Below are 19,955 nucleotides of genomic sequence, written 5' to 3'. Positions count from 1 at the left end.
GTTGACCACTTACTTGAGGTAGTGGGTGCTAGCCCTTGTAACTTGAAATGTAACAAGTTAGCTGGGTCAGAGCAAGGATAGCAAAATCCTCACCCTGGTAAACGTGCAGAACACACACGACCAGCTGCGTGCCTACTGCTGCTGGTAGAGACATTTCAATATTTGGTTTGAAAGAACATCATGAATGCTTCGCTAAGAACAGGGAGGTCAGGAGACATTGCACTCAGGATGGGCAGAAACAGTATGCATTTATTTCTAGGGCTGAGACCTTGCTCTTGAGAGACAGAGAGACTGTCAGTTCATAACTATCCCCAACGCTCCCACTGAGCTCCTCACAAAGAGTAATGGACCAACGCACATTGCCACAATCGACTTTACCCAGTGTACAGAGAGTACTCTTTCCATTAGTACCCTTAATCAAAGCCCTCTGTTTGTTATGTATAGCAATTCCCCTATGTGTTAGCATTAAAGTACTTTTCTTTTTAAAACTAAAGTACTGACTGGACCTTGAGTAATTAATTGTTACCGGAATTGTTTTAAGTTCTAAGTCTCTAACACCACATCTCCTCCTTGATTATGCTTTAGAATGCTCAACTTTAGTACCCTGAGGATCAAATGCTAAAGGGCTGTACTTGGTGCTCAGCTTTGGGCTCAATAGCTAGGTTAAGCCACAGGACACCAGTGATAAAAGGATCTGATTACTACAATCTGAGTCTAGTAAACCCTGACTGCCCCTGGGACTCATGATAGAGATCCCATTTGTTTGACTGTTTTTCGTTTCATACATCCCATTTTGATTTGTTTATAGTGGGGAAACCCCTGTACCATTGTGTATCCCCTCCTTAGCTTGTTGTATCCCTTTCTTTGTTTATTTTACAGTTACTGCTGTACCCCATGCTCATGTAAGGCAAACCCTTCCTTAACCACTACCCTTAACACTTTTAAATTATCTATGCTCATCCCATACGCTTCTTGTCAACTTTTTCTACCATTACTTTTTGATCTTCAAATTAAATAACCTGAAAAGTTTGTATACTGAGGGAAGTAAACTGAGAAAAACACACTTTACCATGATAGAGACTGCACCAAGACTGTGAGACAAGGTGAACTATTAGTAGCTTTAACTGAGTTTACTGCAGTCCCCGCCACTGACCTCTGGGATGATGTTGAGAGGCACTTCTTCATTCTGCGCTGTGGTTATTCAGCTGTCCTGTCCCTTGAGCCAAGGCATTACCAAGCCAAATAGAATTTTATTGGTTGGCTTATACTGTGTTGCTCAGATTCTGATTTTTTAATGGATTTCGACAAGTAGCCTACCTTACAAAGTTCTCTTTTTACTCTGTTGCAGTTGTCCAGACCTGATAAAATGGCCTCTTTCCTCCAGTTGTATTAGAATTTGAGCTGCTGCCAAAACATTAAAGAGCATATTTACTAACGTTTCAGGCAACTCAGGGCAGCAAGCAAAGTTGTGTGCTCTGTTGCGTGACACGGAGAGAGTAAGAATGCGCTATATCTAATAGTGCACTGTATGCTGCCGAGGGCCTACCGAGACACACTTGCACCAATCTGCAAGGGTGCCTGCATTACAGCCAGGATTGTTTCTGTGCAAAAACAATCCTAAAAGGCATAATCCTTTTTCTGTGTAGCACGGGGAAAGAAAAAATAACAAGGAGAAATAAACATATTTCTCCTTGAAATAACAAGGAGAAATAAACATATTTCTCCTTGTTACGCTATGGTCGGGGTAGCATTCCATTTTGGCACAATCTCAGGTTCAATGATTCCATGCTCCACCTAAGGAATGCCTACCACTATGAAATGCACTGCAACGCAACACAAGCCGCTGTGTTGTGTTACATTGCTTTACAAAGTCAAGCAAGTTGGCACATATCACGCCTCATGTGACCTTGTAAATCGTATTGAAGCCATTGAGTTGTCCTTACGTTGCATTGGCTACTCAAAGGCTTATTAAATTTGGGCCTAAATCTAAGGTTGGAATCTGGTTGGTGACTTAATTCTTGTAGTTGGTGTGTGTTTCGATCAATTGGCCATTAATTTGATTTGCAGCATGGTCAAGTCAGCCTTTCCCCTGGTGAAGTTATTATACTTAGCAACAATAAATTGGGTAATTGTAACACCTGTGAATTAGCACTCATAAAATGGTAGCTGTGAAGTTAAAAAAAAAGTTAATTATTTTAATTTTATTTTTACTCCCAATATTGCTGCATGTCTGCCAATACAATGCAGAAGCTAAGTGGCATGTTAAAGAAAGAGAAGATTTTTTTTAACTAAAGGTCTTTGTTAAGCTGTAAAGATGTCCGTTTTGTTATAGCGTTGATTTTAAATATATTTTCACTCTTTCCTCATTACTAGACAATTCTTATTGTTAAGATCCCCAATTCAGAAAATTGTTTTGTTAGTTGCACTCTGAGAAAGTTAGAAACCGTCCACATGCAATCCACTTCCAATTGTTCGAGCCGCATTATGCATGCAGTGGCGAAATGTATGTGATCCTTTACTATTGTTAGCGCATCGGACCTTGATAAGTAAACTTACAAAGAGGCGCAAATTGGTTGATGAACCTTTTCACTCACTTCGAGGTTTTCCCACCATGTATCCCATACATGCAGATCAAGAACAATCAATAAACGTAATAATCAAATAGGAGTCAGTATTCGTCACGCACAATGACCTTGCAGTCATGACCAACCACACCTTTGGGTAAAAGTTAGAATATTTAATTCCCTATATTAACAATGCTAATGTCACGTAGGTTAATCTCAAAATCGAATGATAAACATAGAAGAACAACACTGGCTGACCAAAACGGTGAAAGAATCGCAATCTAATCAAAGCTTGAGCTACTACGCATACTAAAGATACAGTACAAATTAATAGTAAAAATAACTGTGCAAACATAATAACATACATTTAGATTCAGCATAGAAAAGACATCAAATGTTATTCTATGTATTGAACTTCATTAGTGAGGACCCTAACTAACATCAAATTAGAATAGCATGTTTGGGCTTCATGCAAAATATTTTAGTCAACACAAATTTGGAAAAAATCTAACTATGGCTCTATCAAAATAGCGGTTGGTACCTAGAAACAAAAATAGATAAACAAGTCAAACAGTATCATAGTCAATATACCTATCCTCAGTTTGGATCAGCAAGCGGTGACAGTCTTCATCCTCAGGACATCAGTTCGGTCAGCTTGACATCAGGATTCAGCATCAAAGTTGAGAATAGGCAAAGTCTCCTTAAGCAATAAAGTTAAGCACGTCTCTTCTCAAGACAGGAATATGGGCAAAATGGATCTCAGTGCAGTCCGGCTAAGTTAGATTTCCTAAAACTACTTCCTAAGTCCTATTGGTCAAGGAATTGCATGCTTACATTGAATCTAATGAAACTAAAACTTCAAATCTACAATTCTTCTAGCACATGGGTCACATTCCGATAATTGGATCCTCTTGTCCCGCTCCCGTCATTCGGCTCATCAGGTATCAATATTGTTGCAGCTTATACTCCAGTCAGTATGGTCTTTGTTCTCTCCTGAGAAAGTCAGTCTCACACACATTACACCAAACAATGTTGCATTAACTTGTACATCCTCTCCTAGCAAGCAGTTCTCATGAGAAAGACTTTTAGCTTTGAGCATTTGGTCAGCACAGTGGAAAATTACAATTTAATTCTCTAAGATTCATCTCATAAGTCGGTTAAGAGATGCAGCTTGACATGAGGCCATGCAACTAGGCAAAGACCTTGCTAAGTTAATAAGGCTAATATATAATGTATAACCCACAATCTGATATACTACTACGTTAATCAAGCATGAGTTCATCATTCCATATTAATAAGCCATTAACAAATATATTTTGTGGACACTGGTGGCCACTCTAGTGGGCGCACCTTCAAATGTGTGCGTTATTTTTCCCAATGTTATTACTTTTTCTATGCAATTTCAACATTAATCCCTTTGCTGCCAGGCCTTTACACCCTCAGGTGCTAAGCCTTTTTTTGGCTATTTGGGGCAGTTAGCACTTAGGCCCTCATAACTTTTTGTCCACGTAAGCTACCCACACCAAATTTGCGTCCTTTTTTCCCAACATCCTAGGGATTCTAGAGGTACCCAGAATTTGTGGATTCCCCTGAAGGAGACCAAGAAATTAGCCAAAATACAGCAATGTGTTTTTTAAATGGGAAAAAAGGGCTGCAGAAGAAGGCTTGTGTTTTTTTTCCCTGAGAATGGCATCAACAGAGTATGCAGTGCTAAAATCACCACCGTCCCATCTTTCAGGAACAGGCAGACTTGAATCATAAAACCAAATTTTTCAACACAATTTTGGCATTTTACTGGGATATACCCCATTTTTACTATTTTTTGTGCTTTCAGCCTCCTTCTAGTTAGTGACAGAAATGGGTGTGAAACCAATGCTGGATCCCAGACAGCTTAACATTTCTGAAAAGTAGACAAAATTCTGAATTGAGGAAGGGGTCATTTGTGTAGATCCTACAAGGTTTTCCTACAGAAAATAATAGTTGAAATAAAAAAATATTGAAATTGAGGTGAAAAACCTGCCATTTTCCTCCACGTTTTACTCTGTAACTTTTTCCTGCGATGTCAGATATTTTAAAGCAATATACCGTTACGTCTGCTGAACTCTTCTGGTTGTGGGGATATATAGGGCTTGTAGGTTCATCAAGAAACCTAGGTACCCAGAGCCAATATATGAGCTGCACCTTGCAATGGTTGTATACCGGGTATACAGCAATTCAGTTGCTGAAATTTAAAGAGTGAAAATAGGTATCAAGGAAACCTTTGTATTTCCAAAATGGGCACAAGATAAGGGTTTGAGAAGAAGTGGTTATTTGCACATCTCTGAATTCCGGGGTGCCCATACTAGCATGTGAATTACAGGGTATTTCTCAAATAGATGTCTTTTTTATACACAGTCTTGTATTTGGAAGGAACAAGTGTAGAGAAAGACAAGGAGCAATAACACTTGTTTTGCTATTCTGTGTTCCACCAAATCTCCCGATAAAAATGGTACTTCACTTGCTTGGGTAGGCCTAATGCCCGCAACAGGAAACACAACATGGACACATCACTTTTTTTACATTGAAAACTCATGTGTTTTTTGGAAAGTGCCCAGCTGTGGATTTTGATCTCTAGCTCAGCCGGCACCTAGGAAAACCTTCCAAACCTGTGCATTTTTTAAAACTAGACACCTAGGGGAACCCAGAATGGGGTGACTTATGGGGCTCTCACCAGGTTCTGTTACCCAGACTCCTTCACACACCTCAAAATTCGGGCAAAAAAATGCCTTTCGGTGACAGAAAGTTCTGGAATCTTTGAAGAGCCACAAATTTCACCCAGCGTTCCCCCAAGTCTCCCGATTAAAATTGTACCTCACTTGTGTGGGTAGGCCTAGTGTCCGCGACAGGAAATGCCCCAAAACACAACGTGGACACATCACATTTTCCCAAAGAAAACAGAGCTGTTTTTTGCAAAGCTGTGGATTTTGGCCTCTTGGTCAGCCGGCACCTAGGGAAACCTACCAAACCTGTGCATTTTTGTAAACTAGAGACCTAGGAGAATCCAAGATGGGGTGATTTGTGGAGCTCTCACGAGGTTCTGTTACCCAGAATCCTTTGCAAACCTCAAGATTTGGCCCAAAAAACGCCTTTTCCTCACATTTCAGTGACAGAAAGTTCTGGAATCTGAGTGGAGCCACAAATTTCTATCCACCACAGTTCCTCCATGTGTCCCAATGTAAATGGTACCTCACTTGTATGGGTAAGCCTAGTGCCTGCGAAAAGAAATGCCCCAAAACACTATCTGGACACATCAAAATTATCAAATACATAACTACCTGTTTTTGCGGGGGCACCTGCGTTTTTGGTCCTGGGTTCAGCAGCCATATAGGGAAACCTACCAAACCCAAACATTTCTGAAAACTAGACACCCGAGGTAGTCCAGGGAGGTGTGACTTGCGTGGATGTCCCAGTGTTTTCTTACCCAGAATCCTCAGCAAAGCTCAAATTTAGCAAAAAAACAACACATTTTCCCACCTTTCTGTGTGGGATCACAGCACTGGGACAAATTTCCTACCACCCAACGTTCCCCCACGGTAAAAATGATACCTCACTTGTGCAGGTGGGCCAAGTGCCTGTGACAGGGAAGAGCCAAAGACATGTCGAAATTGAGGGGGAACCAAAGTAGATCTAAAAAGGCAGTTTGAAAAAAAAGAATTTAGGCTGACAAGTGGGGCATAATTTTTATTGGTATAGATGCGACAATGCTGGGTGGTACGAATTTTGTGGATTCCTGCAGATTCCGGAAGGTTCCATCAGAAAAATGTGGGAAAAATGTGTGATTTCCAGTAAAATTGAAGGTTTACAGGGAAATTGTGGGTAAGAAAATGGTGCGGGTGCATGTGAAGCACACCACCCTGGACTTACCCAGATGTTTAGTTTTCAGATTTGTCTAGGTCTTGTGGATTTTTCTACATGGCATTACCCCAAGGTCCAACATGTGCAGCCCTCACCATTCCAAGTGGGGCGATTTTGAGAGTTAGCCAAGCTCTCATGGCCCAAATGTAAAAGCAAAACCCAAAATAATCAAAAGTCCTCTTGCTTTCATGGGATAACAAGTTTTAGTGTGCAGGGGAGAGCTGAAAGACTGTTACCCCTTCAGTTGGGGTGGGGGCATAACTATGCCCATACTGGTTGGTAGCCACCAGCTCACTTTTTTTTGGCATCTAGTAGGCTTTCTGCCCCCCCCCCCACCGGGGAGTGGATCGGGGGTAATTGCCCCATCTGCCTACTGGTGTGCAGAACAACTTTGTCCCCATTTATTTGGGGTGGGGGTATGGCCATACCCACACCCTCCCTTTTTGAAAAAGTCTTCCCTGGTGTCTGGTGGGGTTTCTGCCCCCCTGGGGAGCAGATGAGCCTTACAAAAATAGGCTGATCCGCCCCCAAGGGGGGCAGAAATGGCCTAAAATAAATTACCCCCCCCCCCCAGGGGAGCGACCCTTGCCTAAGGGGTCGCTCCCCTTGCGTGAAATTGGCACAACAAAAAAAACATTGGTGTTTAGTGGTTTCTGCCCCCCTTGGGGGCAGATTGGCCTAAGAAAAATAGGCCGATCAGCCCCTAAGGTGGGCAGAAATGGCCTAAAATAAATTTGCCCCTCAGGGGAAAGGCCCTTGCCTAAGGGGTCGCTCCCAGTCTGTAAAAAAACAAAAATCCCTGGTGCCTAGTGGTTTCTGCCCCTTTGGGGGCAGATCGTCCTAATTAAAATAAGCCGATCTGCCCAGGAGGCGTAGAAATGGCCTAAAATAAATTTTCCCTCCAGGGGAGCGACCCTTGAGGTGCATTGAGTAAGGCACACTATAGCAGTAGGAGTGATTGATGATGGTTAAGGTGAGGTATGGGGGCTGTGTCCCTGGAAAGAGTTGAGTCTTGGGACCTTCTCTATGCTATGGTAATGCCTTGGTATGGCCTCCTTGCTGTGGTCTTTGAGGGGTACCCGAGTGGGGCTGCATTGTTTGTCAACTTCTTTTTATGAACAGTCCTGTGTTAAAACATGCTGCATCTGTCCCTTTCTCGATTGCTGCTTGGGCTTGAAAAAAAGTACAGGAACATTTATGTAGCATAGTTTACATTGTCTGAAAGAGCATGTTCTGTTTAGACAACAGCCCATGAGGAAAGAAAAACTATTGGCGATGAATGCAACATGATAATGCAACCACAGTACAGCTGCAGCCTGTATCCCTTTGGACTTCTTCACAGCCATCAATAACATGTCATGTCACACTGGTCAATAGGCTTGGAGAGATGAGAAAGAAAGACCAGATCCTTAACTGGATCCAATCATTTCCAAATGACCACAACCATTTTTTATGCTTTCTTTTAGATCCTCAGCCAGCCCAGTCCCCTGTGGAGTTTTGTAGGGCTCATTCTTGCGACCCACCTTATCCAAGTACATGTGGATGCTCTTGTGGGGTTTATTAACGAGTATCATCTTTCTTGCTTGTGTAATGCAAATGATACTGAACTCATTCTCAGGCTGAATGGCAGCAACTCGGTGACTCCTGCAGACATCCTCTCTGGAATGAGCGCCGTAGCAGACTGCCGGAAGAATTGACAAGAATTGTCAGTAACTGAATTCAGATAAAAGTGAGGTGATGTTGCTCGGTGGTTCTCTGTATGAGACGGCCTACAGTTAGCGGCCAGATTCTCTAGACACCTACACAGGGCGTGTAAAGAATGTAAAAAATCTGAGGATAGTTTTCAATGAAAAACGGAGGTAACCAAGGTCGACTCCTCCTGTATTTATGGCCTTAAGATTCTTCGTAAGATTCTCTCTTAACTACTGGATAATACTCATTACCCCATTTGCACACTGTGATAGGTTCTCTGTTGGATTATGCATGCAAATGCCCTGTAATTAGCCCTTCCAGCTAATACCGTGCAACATCTGCAGTTGGTTCATAATGCTGCAGTTCAGCACTTCCTTAAAACCCCCAGACAAGAGCCCATTTCACTTCATATGTCAATGCTTCACTGGCTCTCTGTAAATAAAATGAATTACTTTATGAGATGGTGCATCTGTTTAAGTCCTTACATGGTTGTGGCCCACTGTTTACCTGCCAGCTGTTTCCATGGTATATGATCAAAAGGGCCTCCAAATCTTGCTTTGCTTTTCTCCTTCAACTTCTGAACATTTAGAACATCGGGAAAGCTCTCCATGGTGCCTGGGCCTTTTATTTTTGGTAGCAAAGGCATAGAACCCATTACCTTTGTAAATGAGACGTATTTCGGACTTTCTGATCTTCAGGAAAAAACTGAAACACACATAAGAGGGTTACTTTTTGCAAGTATGTAGGACAGAAGGTCACCTGTTTAATACTGCTGGACAGGCAGTAGCCACAGTCACAAACATTTTCAACCTTTTGCAGTACAAGTGAATAGTACATTGCTTGACTTATGGTCAGATCGTACCAGTTAGGAAAACTAATTTGGCAAAAGTATGGTACATTGTGGTTCTTAGGTCCACATTATTGTAAAAAAACAATTAAATAAATAGAGTATTTAAAAACTTTTCTGAAGAAGTGGAGCATCTTTAATTTGAACCTCGTATATAAATAATGCAGTGTGTGGGGAAGGTTCAGGGATTGGTGTTGGAAACCTATTAAATGGTTACCAGGCGCCTACTAATATCTTTGCCTAGCCATGTCTTGTAGCCAAGATCAATTTATGCTCTAGCGGTTGCTCACAGCATCAAATCCGTACCGGACTGGTCTTTAAAGTCTCTGAATGTATGAGTGGGCGATCTTGTTAAAAAACAGATATAGTTAACTGACCTTGAATAAGTCCTGTAGAAGATTTGCTGCTCGTTTAGGTCTTTCTCGAACGTAGCACTGCACGTGGGATGGTGATTTTAGAATCGTATTTAATTTCATGTGCGTGACTGCTTTGTTGAGCCCTAATAAAGTGTCACACTAAACAGCACTGAAATGTCACACATTAGGATCAATTAAAAACACGGAAATGTCACACGTAAACAAAATTAAAACTTGGTAGTTATGTCTATGACCCAAACACATCGGCCACTGTGGCAGGCGCATTGTCATCAGTATTGAATACAGAGCTGACTGCTCAGGATTCTCCTTTGCTTATAACCAAAAAACTCCAAAACCGGCCATTTGTTCTTAAAAAGCAAAAGCAAAATATTTTTGAGACACAGGGAATTTTTCTCCCAGCGCATCATGGAAATTTACATATTTTCCTTCCGGGATCCTCCCAGTGTTGTATGGCGGTCCTGAAAGGGAAACATTTGTGACTGCTACCCCGCTCTCAGTGGGCAAGGGCAGCCGCATTGTGACCTTACGTCCCAGTGGAGGTTGGGCAGCTAGGTGAAGGTAAAGTTGGGCAGGGGAAGTGGAAGCTCTCCAAGCAGAAACCCTGTGATCTATGCTTGGAGAGCCAGAAAGTTAAGTGTTTGTGGTGCTCTCATCCTGCTAAACTCTACAAAAGCCCTATAGGTGTTTGACCCGTGCACAAGGCCTTCTGGAGGAATGATCAAACATTGTTATGAAAGCTGTCCCGACACGCACCTAAAAAAAAGAACCCGATGTTCACCATTAAACTTTCTGGTGGCATAAGAATGAAGCAAAACTCCAGATGCCTGCCCCACAATGTACAATATCTCAAACTCATCTAAGAGTCCACCCAAAAATCTTGCACTTCAAAAGACTCTGGAAAATATGACTGATTAAACATAGATGGATGTCAAGTATCTTGCAACCCAGTGATCTGTGAGAGTAAGCCACAAAAAGGTAATCATTCTGCTCCTCCTTTCTTATCCCTAACCTCCCCCCCCTCGCATCCCCAGTTCCTCCACTGCATTTTTTATCAGGATCCAAGCACAGGTATGGTGGTTCTAAATGCAACATTCTCTTTGCAGTTTGCCACCTTAGTATAGAATTGCTACTAATGACCCTGCATACATGATCTAAATGGAGCTACTTGCCTAACATGTGTGTTTGTGTGTGTGTGCAATTGTAACAGAATGCTATGAAGTGGTTACAAGCCGCCAATAGTGGCCTTATATAAAACAACTGGTAGACATTTACAAAATAACATCAAATTAGGCTTTAAAGGATGCTTAAGTAGAAAATGTCAACATTTCTTGGCACACTGTGATTAGGATCCGGAGGCCTCCAGTCGGCCCACACTCCCCCCGCCAGGAATGCACAAGACGACAAGCTTTATTCGTTGGAAGAAGTATCTTTTATTTTTAAAGACATCATATGAAATAACTCATAACTTCAACAAGCCAAACATCAAATAGCAAGTATAGCAAGGTTATTCAATAAAGAAAACATTTTTATTTACATGTTACTGAGAAATTACTTGTGACCATAACCAATCTGACAGGATCCCTTCCTGTCCTGAACCACCATTTGGACCACACAGGTGACCCGTGTCTCACCTGTATCCGTAGGAGGGACGGTTACCCTGACTACCCAGTACCTTGTCCTCCAGTTTAGGGTTCCGCTCCCCCTCCAAACACCAATCAGCCCTGGGGTGTAATGGGGGGAGCCAAGAGCTGGAGCCCCATGTTCTCCCCCAGTGATCTGAGGTCTCTAACCCCCTGATCTGGTGTGTACATCCGCTGGTTGGCTCAGAACTTCAGGATCCTATCCCAGATGTCCTCCTGGGGGCCCCACCTTGGGGACCCCCTCCTATTGTTTCTAGTCACATTTTTTATCTCAATTTACCAACTTCCCTCCAAACTACTAACATAAAGGAGAGGGTGGGTGGGACAAACGCGGGCCTCACGCCAGGTCCCGCCGCCGCACACATGTAAAGAAGGGTTTATCCCTCTTGGGGGGGCCTTTAAATAGCCCCCCACCAGTGTGCGGCGGCCGGAACCGGCGGGCGGCCAACGTCGGCCCCACGACATGCCCCCTGTGGCATGACTTCCGCCCCAACGCCTCGCGAGGCGTCAGGGCGGAAATCCGGCCGACTCCCGCACCCCCGGCAGAGAGGAAAAGGGGGGTGGAGTGCCCCAGGGCCTCGGAGGCCCCGTCCCCTAACGGGCCGCGCCCCCCCACTGCGGGGCGGGCACTCTACCCTAGGATCCGGAGGCCTCCAGTCGGCCCACACTCCCCCCGCCAGGAATGCACGAGACGACAAGCTTTAGTCGTTGGAAGAAGTATCTTTTATTTTTAAAGACATCATATGAAATAACTCATAACTTCAACAAGCCAAACATCAAATAGCAAGTATAGCAAGGTTATTCAATAAAGAAAACGTTTTTATTTACATGTTACTGAGAAATTACTTGTGACCATAACCAATCTGACAGGATCCCTTCCTGTCCTGAACCACCATTTGGACCACACAGGTGACCCGTGTCTCACCTGTATCCGTAGGAGGGACGGTTACCCTGACTACCCGGTACCTTGTCCTCCAGTTTAGGGTTCCGCCCCCCCTCCAAACACCAATCAGCCCTGGGGTGTAATGGGGGAGCCAAGAGCTGGAGCCCCATGTTCTCCCCCAGCGATCTGAGGTCTCTTACCCCCTGATCTGGTGTGTACATCCGCTGGTTGGCTCAGAACTTCAGGATCCTATCCCAGATGTCCTCCTGGGGGCCCCACCTTGGGGACCCCCTCCTATTGTTTCTAGTCACATTTTTTATCTCAATTTCCGCCACAAGGGCTGCCAGGGCCCCAAAGGTCCTTCGCCCTCCCCACCCAAAAAGAGGCTGCGGGCAAAACCCCACATGTCACGGATAAATTGATCGGTTCCCTCGTCAGACAAATGCACCTGGTTGTTGTGATACATGTGCACGCCTTTCAGCAGTTTGTGGGGGATATTCCATAGGCGCCCAGGGCCTGGGCAGAGTTTTGCCATCTCGGCATTCAGCCGGCGAACTGACACATTGATGGTTCGAGATCTTATCCCTGCCCCCCACTTACGACGTGGAACCATGTGTGACCAGGCGAATGCAGCCCCCGGGAATTGCTTTGCCACTCTTGTGATTTCAAGGAATACCGTCTCCCTAAGGGTCTTCCGGCCTAAACGCACTAAATCATTGCCCCCCAAGTGAATGATGATTAGGTCCGGAGACTGCAGTCCCCCTCGACTACTGGCCAATTCGACCAAATGTTGCAGCTGGGTGATGCCTCCTCCGCCAATGCCGCACCATCGAAAAGCCACGTTGTGCAAGTCTGCCGGTTTCGACCCACGGAGCTGTTGCAACCGGTATGCCGCCCGACAGACAAATGAATGCCCCAATACCCAGACTACTCGCTGAGGCATCTGACTGAAAGAAAAGAAACATGCGCGTGAGACATCACCACTGAGTAACCCAGTCCCTGTTACACCAACTCTGGCCTGATGTAACGTTTGTAACATTCCGAAGACCAACAACCTATATTTTTTTACAGCGGACGCTGGAAGGCCTGCTGCCGCCGCTACCGTGGCTGCGCCAATTCTAAAGGAATGGGATGAGTATCCTTGCTGATCCACTCCGATTGATTTTAGGGGCAATTTAAAGACTTCCGCGAATTGGTAGCGTGACAGGCAGTCTCCACAGGGGTGAATAAAGAAGGCCGTAGACTCAGCCATAGGGTGCACTGCCATATAATTGTTGGTGATTAACACAGGGCATAAGGGGGAACCAAGCGCCTCACCGAGTGTGATGCATGTTCCTTTCTTCAGCTAGTCTGTCTTTGATTTACGCAACATAATGTATAGAGCCCCATTGCCAACCGTTACGTCTTTCTGCTGTAGGCCCCCCAAGTGGTCACCCTTGGAAGAGCCTACTAACTCGCTGATGCGGAAAGCCCCATAAAAAGCCAAAGTGAAGGCTGCAGCGCAAAGCGCCGCCTCGGCGGGTGAAGAGCAGACGGTGTGGAGCACCCCTAAAATACTTTCTAGCAAAGGAGGGGTGACGGGACGTCTGGCATCAGAGCAACCCGGGGATCCCTTGGCCCAACCCCGCAAAGCCTGTTTTACGATGAAAGAATTCAGAGGCCTCTCCAAATTGACTATCTTCACGAAGAAACGTATCGCTGCCAAGTGGGCCTTTGCGCATGACACAGGTCGACCTAGGCTACGCAGATGTTGAAGAAACGCCCCCATTGCTGGTTCAGAAAATGTGTCTGCAATATGCCGGGCATGCAAGAATCGCCTGCAAAGTAAAAAACTGTTCTCGTAAGCTGTTTTTGTGCGTGGGGCCAAGGATGATGCTACTAAGTCTGGGAGGGAGGGGCACCAATCTTCCACAGAGATTCTGGGAACTCCGTCATCTTCTCCTTCGCCTGGGGGTGATACCGCAAAAAATCCTGCATTAATGAACGAGACAATGCGTCAGCTGCGTTGTTATGCACCCCAGGTATGTGCTTTGCCTTGAATGTGATGTTGTGCTGAAGACAAGCCAGAATCAGGTGTTTCAACAGGCGCAAGACCAACGGGCAGGAAGCCCCTTGGCGGTTGATAACTTCTACCACCGCCATGTTATCTGACCAGAAAATTACCACCTTGTTCCCGAACTCCTTTGCCCAGATGTTCACAGCGACCACAATCGGGAATAATTCTAAGAACGCTATATTCTTGGTCCAGCACCACCTGACCCAATCTCTAGGTCAGTCTGCCCTACACCATAAAGGGCCCAAAATTGCGCCGAAGCCTATGCTACCCACGGAGTCAGTGAAAAGGCCCAGGGTAGGGCTGGATATTGCTTTATGCGGCCAAATGACGACCCGTTGAATGTCCTGAGGAACAGATCCCACAACCTCAGATTGTCCTTAACCTCTCTAGACAGCCGAGAGTGGTGGTGTTTTTCTTCCAGCCCTGCCATTGAGCGAGCTATTGACCTAGAAAAGGGGCGACCCATGGGGATGATTCTTAGTGCAAAGTTCAGCTGACCCACCAGTACCTGAAGCTGGTGCAGGGTCACCTTTTCAGACAACATAGCCTTAATGGACTCCTTGAAAGCCAACAGTTTTCCAAAGGCAAGCGGCACTCCCCGGCCATGGAGTCGATTTCAATCCCCAGGAAAGTGATGCAAGTAGAAGGGCTGACCGTTTTTTCGGGGGCCAACGGAACCCCAAATTCTTTGAACAATGCGATTAAAGCTTGAAGGGCCCACCTGCATCTATCAGAAATAGGGGGACCCAGAATCAAGAAGTCGTCTAGGTAATGAATGACCTCCCGGTGTCCTGTACGTTGTGAGAATACCCACTGAAGAAAGGAGCTGAATTGCTCGAAATAACTGCAAGATATGCTGCAACCCATGGGCATGCATTGGTCGAAGTAGTACTCCCCCCTGAATTGAAAACCCAGCAGGTGGTAGTCCTCGGGGTGCACGGGGAGCAGACGGAAGGCCGACTCAATGTCGGTCTTTGCTAACATAGACCCCCGGGCCAGCGCTCTAACTTTCTCTACCGCATTATCCACTGACGCGTAACGAACTGAACATAGCTGCGGATCGATGGCGTCGTTAACTGATGACCCCCTTGGGGCTGAAAGATTGTGGATCAATCTGAACTGACCTGCTTCCTTCTTAGGAACCACCCCCAACGGGGAACAAACAAAACCAGATAGTGGGGGATACCTAAAATGACCAGCATGCCTGCCCAGGGACCTCTCTTTCTCTATTTTCTTAGCAACCACTGAAGTATTCTGTAAGGCAGATATTAGGTTCTTACAGTGGTTTACCAGGGAAACATTAGGGGCGGGAATCCTGAAGCCAAAGGAAAAAACGTTAAGAAGTACCGAAGCCGCGTCCAAAGAAGGGTAAGCCTGTAACCAAGGGCGCACTGCTTCTAACCTGACCGGGGAGGGGAGAGGAGAATCAATTTGATGGTTTACTGGGCTCCCGACCCCGCTCTTTAGATTTCTTAATACACTTGGATTCAGGATGGGAAGGGTGTCCACAAAAGGAACAGTTATGCTTGAATTTGCATGTTCCAGTGGGGCGCGAACATGTCTTTCTATTAAATGCCCAGCAAGACCCTTTCTTCTCACTGGACAACTGGGGCCGAAAGGGCTGCCTCCCTGGGACCTTGTTGTTAACACATTCGAGCCACACATTCACTTCTGTTTGATCCCACCCAATAGAAGGATCCTCTACTTTCGCCCAACGAAAATCCCTATCATACTCCAACCAGGCGGACCCCCCCGTAGGGGTGTTGAGCTTTCAATATCTTATTGGCATAATAAATCAAAGAGGTGCCCAACTCTGGTTTTTTCTCCATCAGGATTGACATAAAAACATTAAAACCAAATAGCCAATTTGTGATGTTTTCTTCAATTTTTGGCTTTCTTTCACTATAGGAAGATGATTTATGTTCCTTCTCCTTCACTTCAATCTCCCTTCTTTTAGCCCTTATTAAAGAGAAAATGTCCACGAAGTCTCCCTTCCAAATTTTTTCCCTCGTTTCTGTGCTAATGTGGACTGCCAGCTTACCTGGCCTGGATAATAACGAATCTGTCATCCCTTCCTTGGCCGGGATGTCCGGACTTGGGAGCTTGCTTGGGTTGGGCTGGACGTCCTGAACCGGTGGGGGAGATGAGAGACAAATGCTCGGTGCCGGGGCGACACACGGGCTATTGTTTGAGGACTGCAGCGGGTTTGAGGAGTGCGCTGCCAATAGGGAATCCACCTGACGCTTTAAGTCAGCTACTGTGTTTTGCCACGACCCGTCCGCCCCCCATGGTGTAGTGGGTGGTGGGGCGGTGGTGGCCGGGGCGTTAATACCGGCCAAAAGCTTAGACACTTCCATTAACGCCAGCCTAGATGGCTCTTGATCTTGCGCCCGGGAATCGACCGAGCCCACAGGCGGTGGACCCGATGGCGCGGGAACAGTTACCCCCTGGTGCGGTGTGGGTGATGGCCCGGGCTGAACTGTAGGTGCTAAGGCCGCCAAGGAATTGCGAATATCCACTAGGATCCCTTCTATACCCCCGCCTGAGGGAGTCGTGGGGCCCGAGTTAAGAACTTGTGGCGTGGGGGTGGCACAGTGAGCGGGTGCTGTCCTGGGAGCCTAGCTGCTGCCGGGGGTGACAGGACGATGGTGGCCGGGGCTGCTGCGAGGGGCGTTAGTACTATGGTGGCCGGTACCTGGGCTTTTCCATTCCTTCTGCGCTTAACTGGGGGGAAAGCCGCGCTGGGGGCCACATGGGACCGTTTCGGACGGGAACCCCTAACCTTGCCCCCCGCCATCACGGGACCCCCACCGCCCTCACCGGTGTCCTCACTCCCCAATTTTTCCAAGACTAACCTTAGTAGCTGGGATAATTCTGGGTCACGCCCACTCCCATTCTGTGTGTTAGCCCTTTTTGGTGGCATCCTGTACTACCCTGAGGGAAACTGCTAAAGGTATGCAAACGCTAGTATAACCCCTGCCTCCTTTTTTTTTTTTTATCCTGAAAAGAATGTAAAACACAACAACATCAAAGGCAAGGACTAACCAGGACACCCTCCAAGAATGCCCCCCTTTTTTTTTTTTTTATAATCTACCAAAACAAATGTGCCACCAACACGAAATTAGACCTTTTTTTTTTTGAGCAAGCCCAAGGACAACCCAGCACTTAAACTTTCAACAGATCCTTTCTTGCAAAGACCGCCGCGGGTCACCAATGCTTTTATATTTTATTTATTTCTAAATGTATTTCTTTGCCACACCGCGTGTCAACAAACTACGTGCGCTTTTTAAAATCTGCCCTCAACCCCCCCGACCGGGTAACGTTGCCCTAAGGCACTACAAACAAATCACACCGCACCGCGCGTCGTCCAAACTGCATGTGCTTTTAAAATTCTGCACTTTGTAAAACGCGGTGCAATCGGCAAAATCCTTACTTTTTGCCGCACGGGGCTAATCCCGTTTTGAGAGAATCGCATACTCGGAACCCCAAACAAGGCAACAACAAACGCTTACACGCGCAAATAAATCGTATTTTTTAAAGCAGACCCCCGTGCTGCCGCGCCACTATTTTGCCCGTAGATTGCCCAGTTCCAGACACCCGCCAGGCCCCGATCACTGTGCCCAAGCGCCCCCACCCACGTAGGCAGAATATAACCTCCAAAAACACTTCGACTACTGCCTAAGCGGCCGCCCGCACCGGCCGCTGGCTGCAGCGCCGAACTAGCTTTTTCCCACCCGAGTGCGTGTTCTTTATCACCCCCCGCCTCTGCCGCCCGAACAAACTCACCTCCACAACGCCAAAGGAAATCCAGGCGGGAACAGGAACCGTCTCCACCTCCGCTGGGCAGGCAACACCAAGGGAAGTCCAGGCGCAAGGGAAATCCAGGCGGGAACCGGGGAACAGGAATGTCAGGAAGCGAAAGACAAACGCGGGACGCACGCCAGGTCCCACCGCCGCACACAGGTAAAGAAGGGTTTATCCCTCTTGGGGGGGCCTTTAAATAGCCCCCCACCAGTGTGTGGCGGCCGCAACCGGCGGGCGGCCACCGTCGGCCCCACGACATGCCCCCTGTGGCATGACTTCCGCCCCAACGCCTCGCGAGGCGTCAGGGCGGAAATCCGGCCGACTCCCGCACCCCCGGCGGAGAGGAAAAGGGGGGTGAAGTGCCCCAGGGCCTCGGAGGCCCCGTCCCCTAACGGGCCGCACCCCCCCACTGCGGGGCAGGCGCTCTACCCTATTTGCTAGTCCACATTGCAGCACAGACCTTCATGCTGTAAAAAGCAGTGACTCACTTTTGAGGGCTTCTCTTATGATGTGGCCCTGTGGAATGCACTTGATTAGTAGCACTAGAAACAAAGTACTACGTTTATTTACAAATTATTGCTGGATGAAGAAGGGCATCCTTCATGCACAAACACACAAAGTTAAAACCTAGGTACTGGCACCTTACAGTTCTCTCACAGACATTGATTAGGTAGACTGTGGACTTTGAAGTGCAAGATTCCCTCTTACACTGAATAGTTGCTGAGGCAGACTATGCTTCCCTCACCATATGTGCACACTTGTTAGCATATAATTCTCTGACACAGAGGGTTCAACACAGAAAGCACTTGTAGAAGACTCCCTAACAGTCCCTACTCTAACAGTAATGGTGAGCAGCAACGCAAGGACAGACAGAACTCCTACAGGATAGCACAAATACCGCAATAGCTGAGAGTCACATGATTATGAGTCATCCATTGCGAGAAACTGACCATACTTACTTAGAAGGCACCTTCACATTACAATACATTTGCACAGTTATGAATGACGTTTTTTAAGACTTTATAACAGTCTATTAAATGTGTTGGGCTGTATTGCCACAAATGTGCATTACAGGTGAATTCCCATGGTAAAGAGAAGGGGGCCAGTAAACAAGCTCTGAAAATGTTCGTGGCAAAAGTTGCGAGTCTCTTGATTTGGCATACCTGGTAAAGAAATCGTCTGTAATCTTTTCATTAAGTACCCTTGGCCTTGATCCTGTCTTTCCTTACCTGATACAGCTACCAGATCCCTCTTTGAGGAATGACATTTTGACAGTGAGGATGCGTTGTAACCCTATTTACTCATCCTCTAGCTATGCTACTTTAATTCACAGTACTAATGGTTTTTGCTTTTGTCCCCTTAATGTAATATGTTCCTCGTTACACATTCTTGAGGAGTGTGCCTTTTTTGTCTCTAGCGGGATTACGTTTTTAAGACCTCTGTTTTTAAAATATAGGATGGTACAAAGGATGGAGGCAATAGAGCTGATGTCTGAAATGCATTTTTTAGATGTAGCAGTAGGAATTGCTAGCTTTATATGTAATGTCAAACAGACTCTTGAGGTTGGGGTACAGTAGAGTGGGTGGGTCTGGTGAGTGAGTTTTAAGTCATTTTTATTATATTTTTTTGTTTTATTGCACAATGTTTTTATTGTTTTTACCGTTTTATAATGTTTTAATGGCTATGGTCCAAATAAACTTGATATTTACTACTACTACTATATACCCCTACTGATTATTCCTTCAATATGCTTCGAGAGGCAGGGTCGGACTGAGACAGAAAATAGGACAAGGCACCAAAATAAAAGTGGCCCTCATTTATGAATTATGTAGCTAAAAAATGGCCATACTTGAAAATTTTGGTAGTTTTAGAACTTGTAAAGAAACAATGTGTAAGTGTTTTGTAAGATATGGAACACTGCATGGAGTTGAGCTTGCTACAAGCAATGTTTGTTTTTTATAGCAGGGATATTAACAGTAAAAGCAGCCCAACAAACTATAGAAAAGATCCACAAACATCCAAAATATTGCACCACAGACTGACCTGCCAGACCAACCGTTGGACACTGCCTGTTTGCCCGACAGGCCAGAGCAGTCCTGTTAAGCGGTAAGAGCAGATCCATGTCTTGGCTCTCAGCTTGTGGTGCCTTCTAGGGTTCCTTAGTGGTAAGAGAAGTTACCCAATGTATACTGTGCTAA

The 19,955-nt window shown here is 45.9% G+C and overlaps 1 protein-coding gene across 5 annotated transcripts in view; it reads left to right on the top strand.

Annotated features, from left to right (window-relative positions):
- SLC8A2 (solute carrier family 8 member A2) overlaps positions 1-19,955 on the top strand; it is an 844,114-nt gene that overhangs the window by 779,539 nt on the left and 44,620 nt on the right. The window lies entirely within an intron of this gene.

Source organism: Pleurodeles waltl, chromosome 9 (assembly GCF_031143425.1).
Source record: "Pleurodeles waltl isolate 20211129_DDA chromosome 9, aPleWal1.hap1.20221129, whole genome shotgun sequence".
Taxonomy (NCBI): domain Eukaryota; kingdom Metazoa; phylum Chordata; class Amphibia; order Caudata; family Salamandridae; genus Pleurodeles; species Pleurodeles waltl.
The sequence above is the reverse complement of the archived record's forward strand: the minus strand, read 5'-3'. Positions and strand labels throughout refer to the sequence as shown.